General features: G+C 32.8%; 1 protein-coding gene and 1 pseudogene across 3 annotated transcripts in view; one reads left to right on the top strand and one right to left on the bottom strand.

Annotated features, from left to right (window-relative positions):
• The window catches only part of LOC145252615 (opsin-5-like), a 1,137,249-nt gene that overhangs the window by 383,285 nt on the left and 733,524 nt on the right, over positions 1–20,440 (top strand). The gene's annotated exons all lie outside the window — the stretch shown is intronic.
• On the bottom strand, positions 5,436–5,588 carry LOC145252993 (U2 spliceosomal RNA; annotated as a pseudogene).

Here is a 20,440-nt window from a genome sequence, read left to right as displayed (position 1 = left end):
GCTCATCAAAAACTTGTTTACGTTAGGCTTACAGACAACCTTATTTTAGTCATCTGGAAAGCAGGAAAACGGAAGACAGTTCCAAAGGTGTTCAGTTTTAAGAAAGAAGCTTTGTTCATGGAATCTACATTTAGGTTCAGGCACAGATAAACAGTAGGGGAAATTATTGATAGTGTTTTCTGCTAGACGGGTGTTTCTTGTGAAAGTTTGGCGAAGGGGAACCATAGATTGGAGATCAGTCGAGGACTTGCCATGAAAATAACGATAAAGCAGAGACAAACTCGTAACACCTGTTCTGTGAGAAAAAGATTGCAGGCAAGAGAAAAGAAAATCCACTACGAGGCTACAAGGTCTATTTTGAACTCTATCAAGGCAGGATAAGTCCTTTCTAGCAGCTCCTGTCCAGATGTTCGTGTACCTGGATCTTGTATAGATAGAGAATTGCATCAGCAGTTAGATATCTACATGATCGATAGAAGGATCCCACCATTTTTCCAGCGGCCTTGGCAACGGATTTAATGTATGTGTTTCATTTCAGATCAGGAGTAAAAGTCAGACACAGAAGCTTGTCAAAACATGAGCCCCCCCCCAAGACGAGAGCCATTCATTTCAATTGATGCCAGATGGGGATCAGAGCGTTGATGATGTAAAGATAAAAGCTTGGTTTTAGATGCATTAAAAGTAACAAACCATGTCTTCCCCCATTGTACCACTTGCTCAAGATCAGAGGAGAGAGAATCGGAGAGAACTTGGTCGTTTACGGTCTTAGATGTGCTACCATAGATAGTAGTGTCATCAGCATAAATGTCTACGAATGATGTAAGGATGTGATTGTGAAGATCACTAATGTAGATCAGGAAGAGAGTTGGGCCCAGGATGGACCACTGAGGAACTGCAGCATTAATACTGTGAGCTTCTGATTTCTGCCCATCAACCACTACTCTTATGAACCTATCAGAGAGAAATGATTTAATAATTGGGAAGACATTTCCAGCTATACCGTAGCTGAAGATCTTATGAAGTAAACCTTTATGTCATACTCTATCAAAGGCCTTCACTATGTCAAAAGCAATTGCCCTAGAAAGGTAGCCTTTGTCGAGAGATTCGCTAATCCTATGAGATATCACTATAAGCACATCTGCTGTAGATCTAGCAGAACGGAAACCATATTGCATGCCACAAAGAAGGTTACTTTTGCTGAGATGGTTGATTACTTCTCTATTTAACACAGATTCCAGCAACTTACTCATGATGCACAGGAGACTTATTAACTTGTACTGAGAGGGAGATGAGCAATCACCTGAATTCTTAAATACAGGGCATACTGATGAGATTTTCCAGGGTGATGGGAAGCAATTATCTTTAAAACAGCGTTTAAACAGTTTTGTAAGTATGGGCGCTAATTCTGGTTGAATTTTTTGAGTACTATAACTGGAATACCGTCAGGGCCGGTTGCTTTACTGGAATCAAGGTTTTTGGTTAGCTTGGCAACATCACGTACATATATATGTATATCACATAGCGTGTTTTCTGATACAGGAGGAAATATTGGGGGTTGGCGGCCTTGGTCGCAAAGGATAGAAATAGCTGCAAAGTTCTTGGCAAAGAGTTTGACTTTGTCTGATGTTGATGAGATTACATCAGGTCCATTGATGATGGTTGGGATAGAGCACACGCTTCTGTTCAGGATCTATTTGCTATTTGCCAAAACTGGTGGGAACCAAGCCGATGCTCAGCTATTTTGGACTTACCGAACTAAGCTATATACTCTCTTGCGTTCTTTATTACTTTTTGTACAGTAGTTTCTGGCAGTCCTGAAAGCGGCTTTAGTCTCACTATAGTTGTTATGTTGGAAGCAATGGAAAAGGTTATTTCGGTGCGCAATGGCAGCAGCACATTCTGGAGAGAACCACGGCTGGCTATTAGGTTTTTGCTGGAACTTTTTCGAGGATACGAAACGGTCTATACCTATAATTAACTATTCCGTCAGGTCTGATATTATAGAGGACAAATCCTTTTTAAAACATGGAACGCAGATGTCGATCTGATATAAATGTACGAAATGTAAACCATTTATTTTTTTATAAATAATTTACCAAGAATTCTTCATAAGTTTTGGTTTCGGTTTTGATTATAGCTGACGCCACAATGGTCATCTTTTTTTTATAAATACTTTTACTAAGAATTCTTCATAAGTTTCAGTTTCAGTTCCGATTATAGCTGATGCCACTTAAGTCATCTATATTTTTATAAATAATTTACCTAGAATTCTTTATAAGTTTTAGTTTCGGTTTCTATTATAACTGATGGACCTCAAGTCATATATATATATATATATATATATTTAAATATGTATGAATAAAAAATCAATACGAAAAATATATGAATGTTTATATCTTTTCTGTATTTATTTCCTATGTGTATATATTCATAAGTTTCGATTTCAGTTTGGATGCAAGCTGATGCAAACAAGTGATGTGGATATATTTTTTTTATTTTTAAAATCGCAACTTTACAATATATAAAAATCGATAGAAATTAACTCTGTAATAATATATACTAAATCTTCAAGAAATAAGATATTATATTTAAGCATATATATTTAAGCTATGCCGGGCGTCCCTTCTTGCTTGGGTGAATATTTTGTCAGTTTGAACAAAAGAGCTACAATAATATTAGACCGTCTCCATTGACTCTGAACATCTCCAAAATGCTAAAATCAATATATTACTAATGAATGGGTCCTCTGTGGAATTTCCACAGGCCCGTCTAGTTATTATTATTATTATTATTATTATTATTATTATTATTATTATTATTATTATTATTATTATTATTCACATTTTGTTGGGATGTTGGTATTGACGATTTTATACTGATAGGCGAAGCATAAGAAATAAACATAGGCAATCAACATCTTTTTTTCAAAATCTTCCAGTAATTTTCGCAAGATTCTGGTGGTTCCCAACAAGGCAGTCTTTTAAAATATTCCAACATTGCAATGAATCCTAATTTTTATTTTTTTTTTTTCAATCCACTTTTCAAATCCTTTTGTTACACTCCCAAAGACTCGCGTCCCAATAGGTGCAAGTGCTATCTTTTGTGCTATCTCCCTTTTCGAATGGTCCTGGATATGACCTTCAACTATATCCGATGGTGAGGCCCCAGCTTGCGGGCTTTGGAGATTGTGGAGCCACCCTTTAATTGCCATTGCTCCCAGTTCCACGCTAACCTATTAGGGTCCCAACTATGAGTTAAATAGAAACCCACTTGAAAAAAAAAACAAATATATTCTATTAAAAATTTTTTTTTCAGAATCATTCGATTCGGAATTAAATAACCTAAAAAGGGTTGATATGCCGTAAAACAAAAATAACCAACCAACCCTTTTTAAGTCTTGGTAGTTTTTTACTTTCTCCTTTTCTTTTTTATCCATATTCATATCAGCTAGTGATTATTGCCTTTTGTTCATTTATTGCCAATAAAACTAAGTCTGGTTTACTTCTTTTAAGCATATTACCACATTTAATGTTCATATCTTACAATAATGCCTCATTATCACTCCCTACCACCCCTTCTGGAACACACTCGTACTATTTTTCACTGCATTCCAACCCTCTCTTCTTGCACACATCCCAATGAACTTTCCTCGCAATATTGTAATGTCGTCTCTTGTATTCCTTTCGTGTTAACTTCTCACAAATATCGGCAAGCTGTTATACATTCTCATCTTTCTGTCCACACAGTCAACATAGGAGATTTTCAGCCATTTTCTCGATGTTATACCTCACAAATATTGTCCTGAGCGCTTTAATAATATCGCTCCTACACGGCAAATATTAGGGGTTCTGTCACTACCTGCAAGTTTTATCTAAAGCAATGGAAACTTCCCTCAGTCTTGACAGACTACAGATATCCACTGTAAGGGTGCTAGTGCGTGGAATTTTTTGCGGCAAGAGTTGAGCAATTTCTAACCAAACATGTCCTGAGTCTGCATTGTTAGACACTAGTGATAAGTGGAGGTTGAGGACGACTAGAAGCAATGCCGAAATAAGCAGAGAGCAGATACAGCGCCTAAAGCTCCCAAATGGTCACTCATCTGGTACTAGTCAGGCTCAACGCGTCTTAACTTCGGTGATCTGACCAGAACCGGTATATTAACGTGATTGTGTTGTATTTATATTTTACATAACCAACACACACACACATACATACATACATACACACACACATGCCCCCATATATATATATATATATATATATATATATATATATATATATATATATATATATATATATATATTTATATATATATATATCCAAAGGCGATTCTTTAATATTAGATTCGCTCGACCGCAGAAACCACCCATGATTGCTGTATTTTGCCCCTGAAAAAAATTGCTAAGAATTCATTTTGGCACTTTTTCAGACCTTAAAGCATTGGCGTAAATACTGCAAAAATAAATGGACAGTACCACCCATAACATAACAAATACAACAACAATCTTTACGTATAAAGTTTTCACTTTCCCAAGCATCATGTCGACTTGTTTTTTTTTTGTTTTTTTTTGTGTTTTTTTTGTTTTAGTTCACTTTGGCATAAACATACATTTTATATGGCGAAATAATAATTAAAAAAAAAAAAATGAAATTACGAACCATTTATTGGTATTCCTCATTTTATTATTATTTCTGAATAAATTCCCTTTATTTATTAGTCGCTTCGCCATCGATTCGCCAATTTCGCTTCTTGGACTTATTGAAATCAAAATTTGAAACACTCTCGTACATTTAATTTCTTACCATTTTGTAAAGACATTTTTTTTTCACGTTTGTTTATATGGATTTTAATAATTTCGATACAATTTTAAAAATCTTTTGGAATGTAGTAATACGATATATATAGAAAGGAAGACATAAATGTTTTTTTCACTTGCAATTTATAAATAGATCGTCACTTGATGGAAATATATGAGGTCCCCCTAAAACAACTCATTTTCTCAAATATGTAAATAATTGTCGACGAAATAAAACACTATTGAGACACAGAACTATTTGTTACTAGCAAGGAGACCCGACGGTGCACGAGATGGATCGAGAATCGACGAACACTTTATACTTTCAATTCATTTAATGTCATCAAAATCGGTGAAATCGACCATATTTTAACATTTAAATTGATCAAATGTCTGCTCTAGTCGTGGGATTCGTCTACAACACATTGCAGTCTATATTGCACTGTTTAAAAATCTATTTTTGATTCTATAAAAGTTATTTTTATGAACGGTTAATTTAAAGGTTAAAATACAAAAGTCAAGTATAATCGTTCAGTTGTTCTGTAAACACGGACAGCTATTTTGAACACGCCTCTGCTTTATCAAAGAACTTACTATTTCTATTTTCGTTGTCTCCCCACGAGGTCAGAGTTAGACACCACGGTGTTTTTTTTTTTTTTGATGTGCAGAAAAGGAAAAAAAATTGTCTCAGTCGTAAAGGATTTCTCTTCCACTAACCGAGAACAAAAAATTCAAGCGTTGTGTCAGATCAGATACTACACTTTGATCTTGGCCTAAAGGCCAAGAAACTTACTGTTTATTTTATACGTGGGACCCTTTTGCTTGTGTGATGATAAAACGTTTCAAATGTGCTTATGGTGTATAATATATAAGGGTGTTAACTTTGATCAAAACTGTCCTTCTTTTAATGGATTTTTTTCGATTATAAATTTTCGATACTTATCGGAGGCATTCCAAAACAAAATGTATCTAAAAAACACTTCAAGACACATAATATACGTTTATGTGAAATTTCAGATGAATCGTCCCAGCCATTTTGGAGTCCGTTAGAAAACGAATTCACACACAGAAACACACAGACGCACAAAGACGCACATATAAAGTTAAAAAAAAAAACATAGCGCAGAAACGCGTATGCAAATGAATGCGAAATAACATTCCCGATAGAGAAAGGTAAATACTTTAAAAAGGAGATCGCCTTAGAAACCAGAATAACGGGTGGATGACGTTCGAGAGTACGTTCGATAAGAGGATTACATGAGGAACGCCACAGCGATAACGAGAGAATGATGAAAAAATGTCGTTGTAAAAAAAGCGAGTTCTTTTCTATTTTTTGTAACCTTTGCGACTGAGCATACAACGTGTTAGTTCCCGGACTACATTACAGACATATTAAAATCAAAACAACTATTGAATTAAAAAACAACTATTAATAATTAATAAATGTACTTTTTTCTTTTCTTTTTTTTTTTTACAAAAATTACCATGCAAACTTATATCGCACAGAGGACATTGTGTACAGTTGAGTTAACTTGAAATATGACGGTTTGATTTATTTTTATGTGCCCAGCTTTGTGAGTTCATTGTTTTTACCTTTGACAATTGCATGCCCATTCAGATAGACACTATTTTTTAAAGTTTAAATATCGATAAATAAAATCCTATTATATAAAAGAAACGCTGTGCCTGTGTGTAGGAGTTCGTTCCCTATGGACTCGAAAACAGCTGGGTCGATCTTTATGAAATTTCACACAAAGATATATTCTGTGCATGGCAGTGTTCTTAGATAGTTTTTTTTAGCGGAATGTCTTCGATAGCTAACTATAATCGAACTAATCCAATAAAGACGGAATAAGGAAAATAATCTTATAAAATAAACAGTAGGTTCTCCGCAGTTCTATTTAAACTACATTGTATTTTGAACTAAATAATTGCGGAGAGGCATATAGGCTTTCTTCCGGCACACTGCGATGGATTCTCAACTAGAGCAGACAATCAATCGATTTGATTGGAAAATATGCGATTTCACCGATTTCGGTAGCAATACAATTATAGGAGTGTGAATAATTCGTTGATCATTATCCAATCCCGGACAACGTCGGGTCACCCTGCTAGTCAAAAATAAGCACGTTTTCAGGTAAATTTTAAAAAGAGTTTGAATGTTGACAGTATATATTTGAACTGCCTCTGTAGTCTGGTTCATTAATATTTGTATTGTGCCTCGAGTAATGTGGCGGGTCAAAATAAATAAATAAATAAATAGATAAATAACTCAAGAGCCGGATTTGGCCTGTGGGCCAGGAGTTGCCAACCCTAATGCAGAGTGACCCTCTCCCCTCCCCTCCCCAAAAAGTACTGCCTGACAGACTTTATTGATTGAAATAAGTACCAACAGAATAAAACCCCCTTTTTTTTCAACGCAAAACCAATGGATTTATGCCAGTAACGTAAAAAAAAAAAACAACATAATTCTGATGGCGATGAAATTGCTGAAGTCATTTTTGATATCGCTTAGGTCTTTTAAGCATTTCTCACGCAGAAAACTGTCGAGATGCTGGAAAAAGTGTTAGTCAGTAGGTGAGAAGTCTGGAGAGTACTGTGGATGAGGCAGAGTATCGTATCTTAATTCGTTCAACTCATGCAGCGACTTTAGCACTGTCGAGGGGTGTATTGGACCTTTTCTGTTAACTAATGCTGGGTGTTATTGTCAAAGTTTGTGCTGTATTTCATTCATTTGTTGACAGTATTTCTCCGCCGTAATGGTTTCGCCTGCATTCAAAAACCTGAATGAATGAATGATGCCGGTCGCACACAATTAATCAGTCAGCATGACCTTCTTTTGATGCAACTCTGGCTTCGGAAAGTGTCGTGGAGCATCCTCTTCGTTTAACCGTTGAGCGCAGCCGGTTGTCGTATAGAACCATGGTTACCGATGAGCAGGCCAATAAACATGACAGCGTGATGTCATTACCAGAACAGCATGTAGGTAAAGGCACGAAGGTGCCTCAAGTTTCCGGTATTCAACTACGTGGCAGTAAAAAATATTTTTCGTTGCCTTATATGTATGGCTGTTGTAATTATATGTTTTTATTCTCCTAAAGAGAAAAAAAAGCAATTCTCCATTTTGATTATAATCACAATTATAATAATTGCACATTGGGATAATTTTAGTCGAATAAAATATAACGGTAAGTGAAATTGTTTTATTTCTATTGAAGTAAGTCGAATATTTCATTCTTTTTTTTTTTTAAACTGCCAACCAAGGAAGTCGAATATTTCATTTATTTATTTTTTAAACTGCTAAACAAGGAAGTCGAATATTTCATTCATTTATTTTTTTAAACTGCCAAACAAGAAGTCGAATATTTCATTCATTTATTTTTTTAACTGCCAAACAAACAATTTTTAAAAGTCACAGAAGCATTTTTCACAGTTTTTTTTAATTAAGTTTTTTTTTTAATTTTATTTTGTTTTTAACTAAAACGATCAATGAATTCAATATTTTAGCGTCGGTGTAATTTATTTCTTTGAAATATATTTAAAACATAGAAGATTGTGTTCGTTTTATAACATTTTATTTGTAAATAATTTACATGACTGAAATGGGAAATGAAATAAGAAATTCTCTATTCTCTCGCGAGACGAACACAAATTCATCTTAAAAATTGATTAACTAATCAATTTTAATTAAAGTTTGGATATGAACTAAAAATAAAGAGTACATTAAATTTTAGTTCACATATTTTCTTGTGTTTTATCTTATAAATAAATGTTGTACGCACCCTGCTGAAATAATAACGTTATTTAGAAAACCATTCTTAGCAGGAGTGGGGAACTTTCTAAGTATTCAGCACTTTCACCTACCAATTTAATAATAAAAAAGATACCATAAAAATTTAAAACTTGAAAATCCTATATAAAATATAGCACGGTGCGTACACTGCACAAGCACCATTATTATTGTTATTATTGTTACTATTATTAGTATTATAACAACAAAATCTTTTAATCATTTTCCAGTCAAATCATTTTAATCATTTTCCGGCAAGAAATTTGGCTGTCAAGAGGTCAAAGTTCAACGATTTAACCATTGAAAATTCTACTAAACTCCTCCGCCACTCTTGGGTCTAAACACTTGAAATTTTAGATATAGGTTACTTGGACATGGATCAAACTTTATAATTTGATTTGAGTCAAAACAATAATTTATATAATTAAACGACGATAGCACACACTGCACACATACACTACACACACACACATACTACACATACATACATACACAAATGCACACAGACATATTTGTTGGACATTTGTAAGTGCAATATAGTGGACTATTCAAGTATATGCTGGCGTTTACTGGTGGAAAATATGGTTCTATTGCAGAAAGAATTGTAAATTTAGGTAACGTTTCGATGCGTAATAAGTTGTTTTATTATAATTTTGCAGAGTTAATCAAAGTAAACCGAGTATCCCCTAAAAATGTTAACTTAACGCTATTCTCTAGGTACAATTACGAATAAGCGAAGCATTACGCTAAACAGGCAAATAGTGTGTCATACTCAGAAGATATTATATTTAAATCATTCATATCACGCTGTTAGCTACTGTCATTCTGAATGAGAGTTCTGTCTGTCGATAAATACAACTGAGTAATGGCTAGATCCGCTCCCAGACGCTAAAATATGGGTATCACCAGTGTCTTTGAACCAAATTATATTGCTGCGTATTATTAACATGAATTATTTATTGTACGCCACGGAAAATTATGGTGTCAAAGGAAAACGTACGTCTCACGTGGGCGGAGGGCTCTCAAGGTGTATTTCAGCGACATCATTAACAGTTTTAGGGGGTCTCTTTATTCCTAACGTTCTGAAAATATGTCCAATAGTTTTTCGATCCGTATGTATTCAAAATTATTATTATTATTATTATTATTATTATTAGTAGTAGTAGTAGTAGTAGTAGTAGTAGTAGTGGTAGTAGTACAGGGCTAAAATATAAAGGTTACCTTTCTCCTTCTGCATTATTTACTCGTGAACCCATTGATGGATTTAGTGCTAATATATCCAATAGTATACTAGGGCTGAAATATTTGTTATTATTAATACAAGTAGTAGCAGAAATAGTACCGGTAGTAGGAAACGTAGTAGTAGTTTAAGTAGTAGTTGTAGTTGTATCTAACTTATTTTAAAGATTTGGATGGTGGAGCAAGTTTGGTTGGTACGATTAAAAAAAGGGGAGGGGGGCCGTGTTCGCATCTTCTAAAAGTTATTTTGAGTGGAATTTTTAATCTCATGTTCTATGAGTATAAAAAATTAAAAAAAATATTAATTATATCAATTTTATAGATTTATTAATAAAAAAAAACACGGGACTTATTTAAAAAAAACTTTCTTTTTTTTTACCGGACCCATTATACAACAAAGAAAAATTACTACAGAAAAATACCCAAACTCGGATCATAACTTTGTGATGTGGATTACCCAAAATGCAGTTGGGATCATTCTACCACACTGCTTTCAAGGACAGTCACCTCGGATTTCACCGTTCAATTCGGATGTAAACTTTTATATCTTTTTCTTTAACTTCCCTTACTCTATGACTTTTAATTACTCATTCAAGTTTTCCATGTCTCACTGACTTTTGCAAAGAGGGTGTATACCATTATAACTATTTGCTAACATTTTCTCCTCTGAAGAGATGGTAGACATCGAAACCCTATAGGATAAAAAGTTAAAATATTCCTAATGTATTCTTTGTCTTACATAGAATAATAAAAACTTTTGATATGAAACTCAAACATTTCACGTCAAATTTTTTTAAAAATTCATTGAATCACTAAAATTTGATTTATTTGCTCTATCTTGTATATCGAGCAATTGTTATTTAGATGGGATAATACTTATAGAATGTTACTGCCAGTAATATCTTGTAAATCTTATAATCACAGGCTTCAATACCAGCTGATTGTTTGATAATTTTATTCTGAAATATATATATATATATATATATATATATATATATATGTATATATACATATATATATATATATATATATTTAAAGATAAAATGTTTAAATTTCAACGTTATTTCACGCGGTTAACGGTAGCTGAATGGGTACGGTCCTTGCTAATCAAGCCGGAGATGGCTTGTGTCGCCGGGTTCTAATCTATAGATTGGTGTTAATCGTGACACCCTACAAAAAAGATGTCCGAAATATCTGTAGGTATTTAATTATCAGAGTAAATAACTATGTCAGGCTCTTTAAGAAACTTGCTTCATATCGTTGAGAACTTTCAGTTGAATGAAGTCGGTCGATTAAGCTCTCATGCATAGGTCATCATATAATGACTAGATCACTCTGACGTACGTAAAAAAACATATAAACATAAAATGTTTAAATTTCAACGTCATTTCACCCCCCGGTTAACGGTAGCCGAATGGATTCGGTCTTTGTTAATCAAGCCAGAGATGGCTTGTGTCGCTGCGTTCAAATCTATCGACTGATGTTAATCGTGACACCCTGCACTGAGGATTCCCGAAAGGATGAAACACTAGTGTCTGTAGGTCTTTAATTATTATAGTAAATATATATATATATATATATATATATATATATATATATATATATAGGAAATGTTAAAAGACTACCACATTGCAAAAGATGGAAAGTTTTCAGCGTTGAAGAAGATATATATATATATATATATATATATATATATATATATATATATATATATATATATATATATAGTGATCGTCACTTCTTGACAGAAGAAGACGATCTATCCTTTGATTTATTGTTGATTATTCATCCATTTTCATGTACTTTTAAAATTATTATTATTTTTGTTATTTCATTTAATACGATTTATAATTATTATTATTTTCATTTACATTTTTTATTTATTTATTTTTCTTCATTTATTTTATTTTAATTTAATTTATAAAATTTATTTATTTTTTATTATTACATATATATATATATATATATATACATATATATATAAACACACATACAAATATACATGTGGAGATGTGATCAATATGCATCAATTTCTATCTACTGTGGGAACAATGGTGGCTTTTCAGACCAGCCTTGCTCTTACACAGTCTTTTTCAGTGGTCACAATTTAGCTGAGATTGAGGGACACCAACTAGTGTTGCTCTACTGTGTACATTCATATGAGACTTCACGCCTCCACTCGGTTTACAGATCACAGAGCAAATAGAATATCTGTGCCCCGCAGTGGTTTCCCCATCAAAGAAAGACTGATCTCAATGTGATCGCTTTTGGCTAGCTAAACCAGCTCCAGATAAAGTCATTTTACCACATAAATCATAGACGTGGTTCTGCATGAAATCCACCGACAGACCTGATATATCTGACAGATGCCTTGGTAAAATCAACAAAAACATAAGAAAGCGGAACACGGCGTTCAGTACATTTCTCCGGCAACTGCCGAGCAGAGAAGATCATGTCCGTGGTTCTTCTGCTCGGACGAAAGCCACTTTGACTTTCTGGAATGACGGATGGACAAACATACTTTCATAATCTATTGAGTAGAACTTTGGAATATACTTTGCCAACTGCTTCCAACAAACTTATCCTACGACAAATCCCAGAATCGGTCTTCGATCCTTTTTCCTTGTACAGTGATATAAGCATTGCATCAACCCAATCCTGATGGACGGGAACACCCTTCCAGATATCAGTGATAAGATGAAGAATTTTATGTGCAAGCTTATCATCCCTATATAAGAGGACTTCTACAGGAATACCATCAAGCCCTCCCAACGTTCACTTCTTTGATTGCATCTCTAATTCCATTCTCAGATGGGAACACGGACATTTCATGGATAAGCTTCTGTTGTGATAAATATCATCAACATTAGAGGGTTTGTCAAAGAGATCAGAATAATGCTCATCCAACGGAGAATCTTGTTAGGATCCTTTATAAGAGCAATTCCATCAATGGAGAGTAGGGGAGATGTAGATAGTGTTTGAGGACCAAAAGCTTTTTTAAGCAAATGATACATGCGTTTGAAGTCTTTACGATCAAAAAACATCTGGATTTGGTTGGCTAGTTTAGCCCAGCACTGCTTCTTCATTTGGAGAAGACCCTTGTTTGCTTTAAGTGACTTTTATGATGCAACTCATTTTTAGCACTTAAGAGTTGAGTAATTTCAGAATCATTATGATCAAACCCATCCTGATGTTAAGATTTGCGTAAGCCAAGAACAGCTACACTTATTTCATAGAGTGTATTTTTAAAATGCGTCCATGGCCCATCAAAATCAGTAGAATAAACTACGGATCGAAGCTTTTCACGTACACTTTGATCATCCAACACATCAACCCGCCTGGAAATCTTAACACCACCCGAGCTACACTACCTCCGTATACAGATTTTCAACTTCCCGCGTACCAAAAAGGGATTTGTGCCGCATTCAGCTCCACGCATCACACGCACACTACAGACGTCCTGCAAATCTTCATTCCTGGAAATAATGTAATCAATCAAGTGACCTTGTTTTGAACGAGGATGGGTTCAAGTAAACCTATGGACCTCCTTGTTGCCGAAGAAAGTGTTACAGATAACAAGGTCAAACTCAGTGTATAGATGGAGAAGATGCAGACCATTACTGTTGACTTTACCTACACCAAACCGGCCGAGTGAGTCCCAGGTCTTATGATCCTTGCCAACCCTCGCATTTAAATTACCCATGAGTAAGATCTTTTCAGATAAAGGAATAGAGGAAGTGGTACGACTGAGATCTTGTTAAAACGCTGTGATTGTGTCTTCATCATTACGCATGGTAGGGGTATACACAAATAAAATCGTCATATACCTACTGTGTGCAAGAGGGAAGCGCATCATCATAATTCTGTCACTTACACAGATTGGCCGTTCAATCCTCTTCACCAAAGCAGAACGAACCGCAAAGCCAATCCCACCTTCTTGTCTTAGTCCAGATGGTTTTCCTTTCAAAAAAAGGTGTATCCCGAGCCTACTTCCACCAATTGATCCTCACCACTAAATCGTGTTTCAAACAATGCCGCAATGTCTATACTGTACCTAGCGATCTCTCGCAACAATAGCTGTTCTACGCTTAGGTCTTTCACTATCCAGGACATCTAGCAAAGTCCCCACATTCCACGTCGCAACAGTTAGATCATTCCTCTCCTGATAAAATTTTGATTTTCCTAGTTTATTATTTTTCTTCAACTTTATCTTGTTTCTCCTGCAAATATAGAGCAGTCGCCGATCGTAGAAAGCCGACCAGTTATAAAAAGGTAGACAATTTATAGGTCACCTTTTCTAGACCCTTCCCAAATTCATGGGTGAGCAGTGTATCTCAAGAAAGGCTGCTCAGTCGCCAGATCATCCACCGACGTTGCTTCCGCCCTATAAGCGATTTAGTCGACGATGTTAGATAAATCACTGGCCGCCTATGTGCAGATTTGCAGCTATGTACTTCCAGCTCGCTAAGCCTGTGCACGTCGCCACTCACCTATCGCCATAGGACATTTTTTATTTTAATTTAATTTTATTTTAAATTTATTTATTTATTTATTTTGTTATTTTTAGAAATATATCTTCAAATAACGATCGCGACACAACATGCTTGTGCTACACATATTGTACTCTCTCGCACCCTACCACTGGTTGCACAAAGACAAACTGAAATACTGAGATGGCTGAGTAGTGGTAGAGTGCGCATGTTTGTTTATCACGGCGTTTTAACCTCTCCGGCAGCTGGACATATACACACATATACGTAAGAAAGCAAACATGCATATGTGTCTTTATATATATATATATATATATATATATATATATATATATATATATATATATATATATATAAACTGAATGTATGTGTATGTGTGTGTGTGTGTGTGTGTGTGTGTGGTCACGAATAGGCTCCTATATGGTTGACTATTTTAAAAAACTGATTACATATAATGGTAGAAGATGTATCAAGACACAGAAATGGGTATGTTTGATCTGGCAGAACGGGGTGGGGGGTCATTAAAATTGTGGGGTCTACATTCGCGCCTGGTCCACAAAGTATGGAAATAAAAATTTTAAAAATTTAAAAAAAAAAAAACGTTTACAAGTGTTTTTGATATAGATGTACATAAGAATACTTTGATAAGTATGTTTTAACTTAAATAGGGATGGGATAATAAAATTGTGGGGTCTGCGTTCGCGCCTGGCCTCCATAGAATGGAAATAGGCACAAACTTTAATAAAGACTTTTCATATCTATCTGCGTAAGTATACTTTGATAATTATGTTTCAGTTCAAAGAAATATGGTATAATAAAATTATGGATGTTCGTTCGCGCCTGACCTCCATAGAATAGAAATATATCACAAAGTTTAACAAGTTTTTTTTTAATATAGATCCACAGAATATTGTGATAATTGTTTCAATGTGAACAGGAATGGTATAATAAAGTATAGGTTTTATCTATTTTATTTTTACTTTCATCATATTTTGCTTTGGTTTTGATACCCCCAAATTCGAAGCTTTCACTTTACAACCCTTCCTTTTCATAACCTATCATACTTTCATAAAGCAGAGTCCATTTTCTGTATGCTGTTTTTTAACCCAGTCAACGACGAGTACTTTTGCAAGTATATATATATATATATATATATATGGTATATATATATATATATGGTATATATATATATATATATATGGTATATATATATATATATATATATATATATATATATATGCACGTTTTATTTTTTATTACCGTATCTTTCTGTTAAGTTACATTATTGTTTCAGCTAACCGGCCGTTTTTTCTAGACGGCCCAAAAAACGGCTGAGTAGCTGAAACAATAATGTAACTTAACAGAAAGATACCGTAATAAAAAATAAAACGCATATTTGCTCTACAACAGTATTGAGCACTTTCTTCAGTTTTTATTAATTACCATTTCCACTATATATATATATAATATATATACATATATAATATAATATATATATATATATATATATATATATTATATATATATATATTGTTCTATGAGTCATAAATTTTACTTGTTTGTGACACTGCTTCATAATATATTTCCAGAAGTCTTTTTTGTCAAATGGCAGGTTGTTCAAATCTATTGAAAACTGTAGATTTAAAGTTGTGACATGGAGCTATGTTGCGGTGAATTTCTCAGCAGTAATATAATAATGTGCAGCCCTATTTTGTATATATATATATATATATATATATATATATATATATATATATATATATATATATCTGTGTGTGTCTAGAGAGAGAGAGAGAGAGAGAGAGAGAGAGAGAGAGAGAGAGAGAGAGAGATTTAAAGGAGCGGAACAACGAAAAAATGTTGTTTCTTATATATTAGTATATTAGTTTATTGGTTGAGATTTTCATTTTTTTCTGTTATTGATATGGCCATAACGCGTTTCAAATGTTTTTTTTTTACGTCCTCAACAGATATTTTGTAGAAAAAAAGATAAATTTCAGAAAGACACTCACCAAATTAAGTTTCGTTCTGCGAAGCGAAATTTTTCTTTACATTCTTATTTTTTCTAAGGTAATTGAGGCTCACACTAAAGTGAAAATCAAAATCGTGTGTGATTTATTTTCCAATTATTTATCATTCATCTTGTGTTGTAGAAGTATGTGGTGTGTGTGCGCATGCGTACGTTTTACTGTGGTTACTTTTTCATAAGTGTGTGTACGTATGTGCTTGTGCATTTAGGGAGCGCGTGTGTGTGAGTATACGTCTCTGTGGAGTGGTTTTGATGTGCCTGTTGCGATCTTCATACATATGATGCTGTATAAACACGCTCATACGCACTCATACATTTGAGTAAATATCTTACACACACACGAACGCATATCCAAATTATACGCGCATTATTTATTATTACTAATTCTCCTTTTATTTAGACTATATATATATATATATGTATGTACATATATATATATATATTTATATATAAACTAACATTTAAAAAAAAAACTAACCTAGATTTAAAACAGATCAAGAAACTAGATATCCAAGCTAAATAAAGCACACACAAAGGAATATATCAACCAGAGGTCAAGTAGTCATTGGCTGACAAGAAGAGCGCAGTGGATACTAGAAAGCTGATAGGCTAACTAAAATCTCAATAGAACATGCGTATATAAAAACGACAAACAATCACAAAATTCACGCATAAGCCTGAAGAGTCCTAGAGTGGATGAAACGCGGAATATTCAGTGTAGCTTAATCGCCATATATATTTTATAACTTACTATATATATATATATATATATATATATATATCGTTTTATATGATAACCTTCTAAACTAATGCACTGATCAATATAAAATCTAGTTCACTTCTCCTAGGCGTAAGGATTAGTAATTTTAGTTGTATTTAATTTCATTTTCTGTCCTCTGACTAAAAAGGAAATTATAACTTTCCGTGAAAATACGGATATATCAGATTTGGGTATAATTCTACCAATAGGAATCATAGATTAATCAACAATATTCACAAATTTCAGATTCTTTGAGGTGTTTTAGCAGTATTTAAAGAAGAGCAAAAATTTTGTCCCAACCTCCTATTCGAAAATTCTCTGTTTCAGATTTGCATTCAAATTTACTCACGTTCGTTAAACTTTTGATAAACAATTATAAATCGTTTTTAAGACTTTTAAGTATAATTCTTTTTTTTTTAGATTTTGCATTGAAATCATTACACTTATGTTGAACAAAATTAAAAGATAGATGCGAAACATTCAATTAAGTATAATTAGATGTTGATTTAAAGTCGTATAAGTTACCATAAGAGTGTTGAAGTCTCTCTTCTAGGATTTTATCTTACCCGTTCTGAGATGATTTTTCTACCTTACCCTACACACACACACGCACACACACACACACACACACATTTTTTAGTAAGGTGATTGATAATTTATAATTCAAATTAAAAATTAAAAATCTCTTTCATAAGAAGGAACACAACAAAGTCAATAAATTGTACGATCGTTTCGGAAACGATGTTTTTATTGCCATAGACAATAATTGTAACATATAGTTTTTGAAAAGAAAAAAAAAAACACCCAATATTTTTGCTGATGAGGAGACTTTGTTTTCAAAAAACTATATGTTAATATTATTGTCCATGACTTAATGTCTATTGCAATAAAAAAAAACATCGTTTCCGAAACGATCGTACAATTTATTAGCTTTGTTGTGTTCCTTAGTATGAAACAGACTTTTAATTTTAATTAGAATTTGAATGATTAATTATCAACCACCTTACTAAATATTAAAGTAGCTCTAGGATATTTGCCTATCGAGCTTATTATATATCTGCATTACAACGAGCACTGTTCTTTTCTTATATTTTAATTAAATTAGTGATTTTACTATCACATTAAAATACACTCTGCTCTATTACTACTGTTCTACCCCCTTTAAATTGTATATATATATATATATATATATATATATATATATATATATATATATATATATATAGTGCCCGCTAAACGCTTGAAAACTGATTTTTCTAGAACTTATTAAAATCTATTAAAATTAGTTATCTCTGAACAACTTTTAGCTTTACCAGAAAGAAAAACCCTGAAGTTCATTATGTTAAAAGCAAAATAATATAATGCTTTTCTATAATTTTTAATAGAATTTTAAGTTTTAAATTCATCAAAAAACCTCTTTGGTCCATTTTCTGTCGAATGTCAACAAAGCATAAAAGGTTTTCGAATCAATTAAACTAACCTTTTTTATGTCTAAATAAGATTTACTATGATTGGCTATAAGAATATGCAAAAATATTAGAATATAATTACCTTATATTTAAATAAATTCAAATAATTTTATTATTTCGCAAAATCTCGCACATTTAAGGAACCATGTGCTTACCGCCGCCATCTTAGATTTTAGGTACAGGAACCCAGCCGTGTATAAATATTTTATGATGAATTTTCATGAATTTTAATGTAATTAAACAGGCAAATACATTTTTTTAAATAATTGAATTAAAAATTAAATTATAATTACAAACGCCATTTATGGTGAAATATGTTATTTTTAGTTTTATAATTTTCCCCTTCAAAATAGTTGATCAATCAAGCTTAAAATTGTTCCTAATACTTGTTAAAATTTAAAAAAAAAACTGCTTTTTTTTTCTATTTTTACATCAAACATAAATTTTCAGCATCATATTTCTCAGTTTTAATATTACTTTTAGTCAGTTTTTAATTTCATGATTAAAATCATTTTTCCTTTCTTATTTTCTAATTAATAATAATCAATGGACCACACTCTTTTTCCATAAACTAGATCATACTGTATTTTCCCCAGTTCTTAATTGCATAAATCAAGTTTACAAAGACTTTCATTAAAATTTAGTGGCCCTTAAAAATAACAACTTTTTGAAAACACCATAATGCGCAGATACAATTATCACCTATAATTTTTTACACCCTGTTTTTATTTTATTTATTTATTTAGTATCGATTCTTTAAAGCATTTTTATGTAGTGGTACAGGGAAGTTTACACATTCTAAAATTAAATGTTTAATTTATTTTTAAGATTTAAAAGTATGCCTATTTTAGCTTTTTCGTAAGAAAAATTATCCTCATCTGAAAGAAAATAATTCTTGATAACATGAGCAATGAATCTCACACTTCCAAATGTAAAAGATAAAAAAATAAACACATTCAAATTTCGGATTTATATTATTCGATATCGAAGGCACCATGTGAACTTTTTTTCCTACACTCATTCCCCCTCCCACCACCACCACCACCACCACCACCACCACAAAATAAGTTTGTGCCTAGTGGATCGCTTGGAGTTTAAGGGGTCGAACAAAGGAAACATGAGGAAACGGGATTCATGAAGTCCCCCAATATATATATATATATATATATATATATATATATATATATATATATATATATATATATATAAATGAATATGAAAAAAAATGTTACATCCATATAAAGTGCATTCTTTATTTATTAACTGGTGAAAATTTTATACTGATTAGATAATTACCTGTTATTGGGTAAATTTTTAATGCAGACTTTGTTATGGAAGTCAAAACCACCCATAATCAGTCGGTCACTGTATATCTATATATATAAAAATGTAACTGTTGGTTCGTTCGGAATTAATTGTCTAAAAAACCACTGGACGGATGGCTTCCACGTTTTGGTATAATATATTTACTATATCCATGTGTGTTTTTATATATTTCTTTTTAACTATAACATTATACTTAATTTTTCTATGATAAATAGGTGGATTTCTTTGTACCGATAGGTGATTTTTTTTTATTTAGGGACAATTATTTATTACCGCTTCCTGTCACGTGACCAGTGTTTCTAATTTAGCGGTTTTCCTGCTAGATCTGGAGATTTCGTTTACAATCTAGCGGGAAATTCTAGAAAATCTGGAGGTATTTCGCACCCACACACCCGCAAGCGCTTGAACATACTTTAAAACATAAAATAAATTCATTCATGTAAGTAAAAAAAAAGTAGCATTTATTGCCTTTGGTAACAATTATTTATTGATTATTTGTTTTGTTTTTCACCTTTTTTTCGGCTAACAATTCTTAAATCTC

This window comes from Euprymna scolopes, chromosome 29 (genome assembly GCF_053919585.1).
Source record: "Euprymna scolopes isolate OS-2025 chromosome 29, ASM5391958v1, whole genome shotgun sequence".
NCBI classification, from domain to species: Eukaryota; Metazoa; Mollusca; class Cephalopoda; order Sepiida; family Sepiolidae; genus Euprymna; species Euprymna scolopes.
The sequence above is the reverse complement of the archived record's forward strand: the minus strand, read 5'-3'. Positions and strand labels throughout refer to the sequence as shown.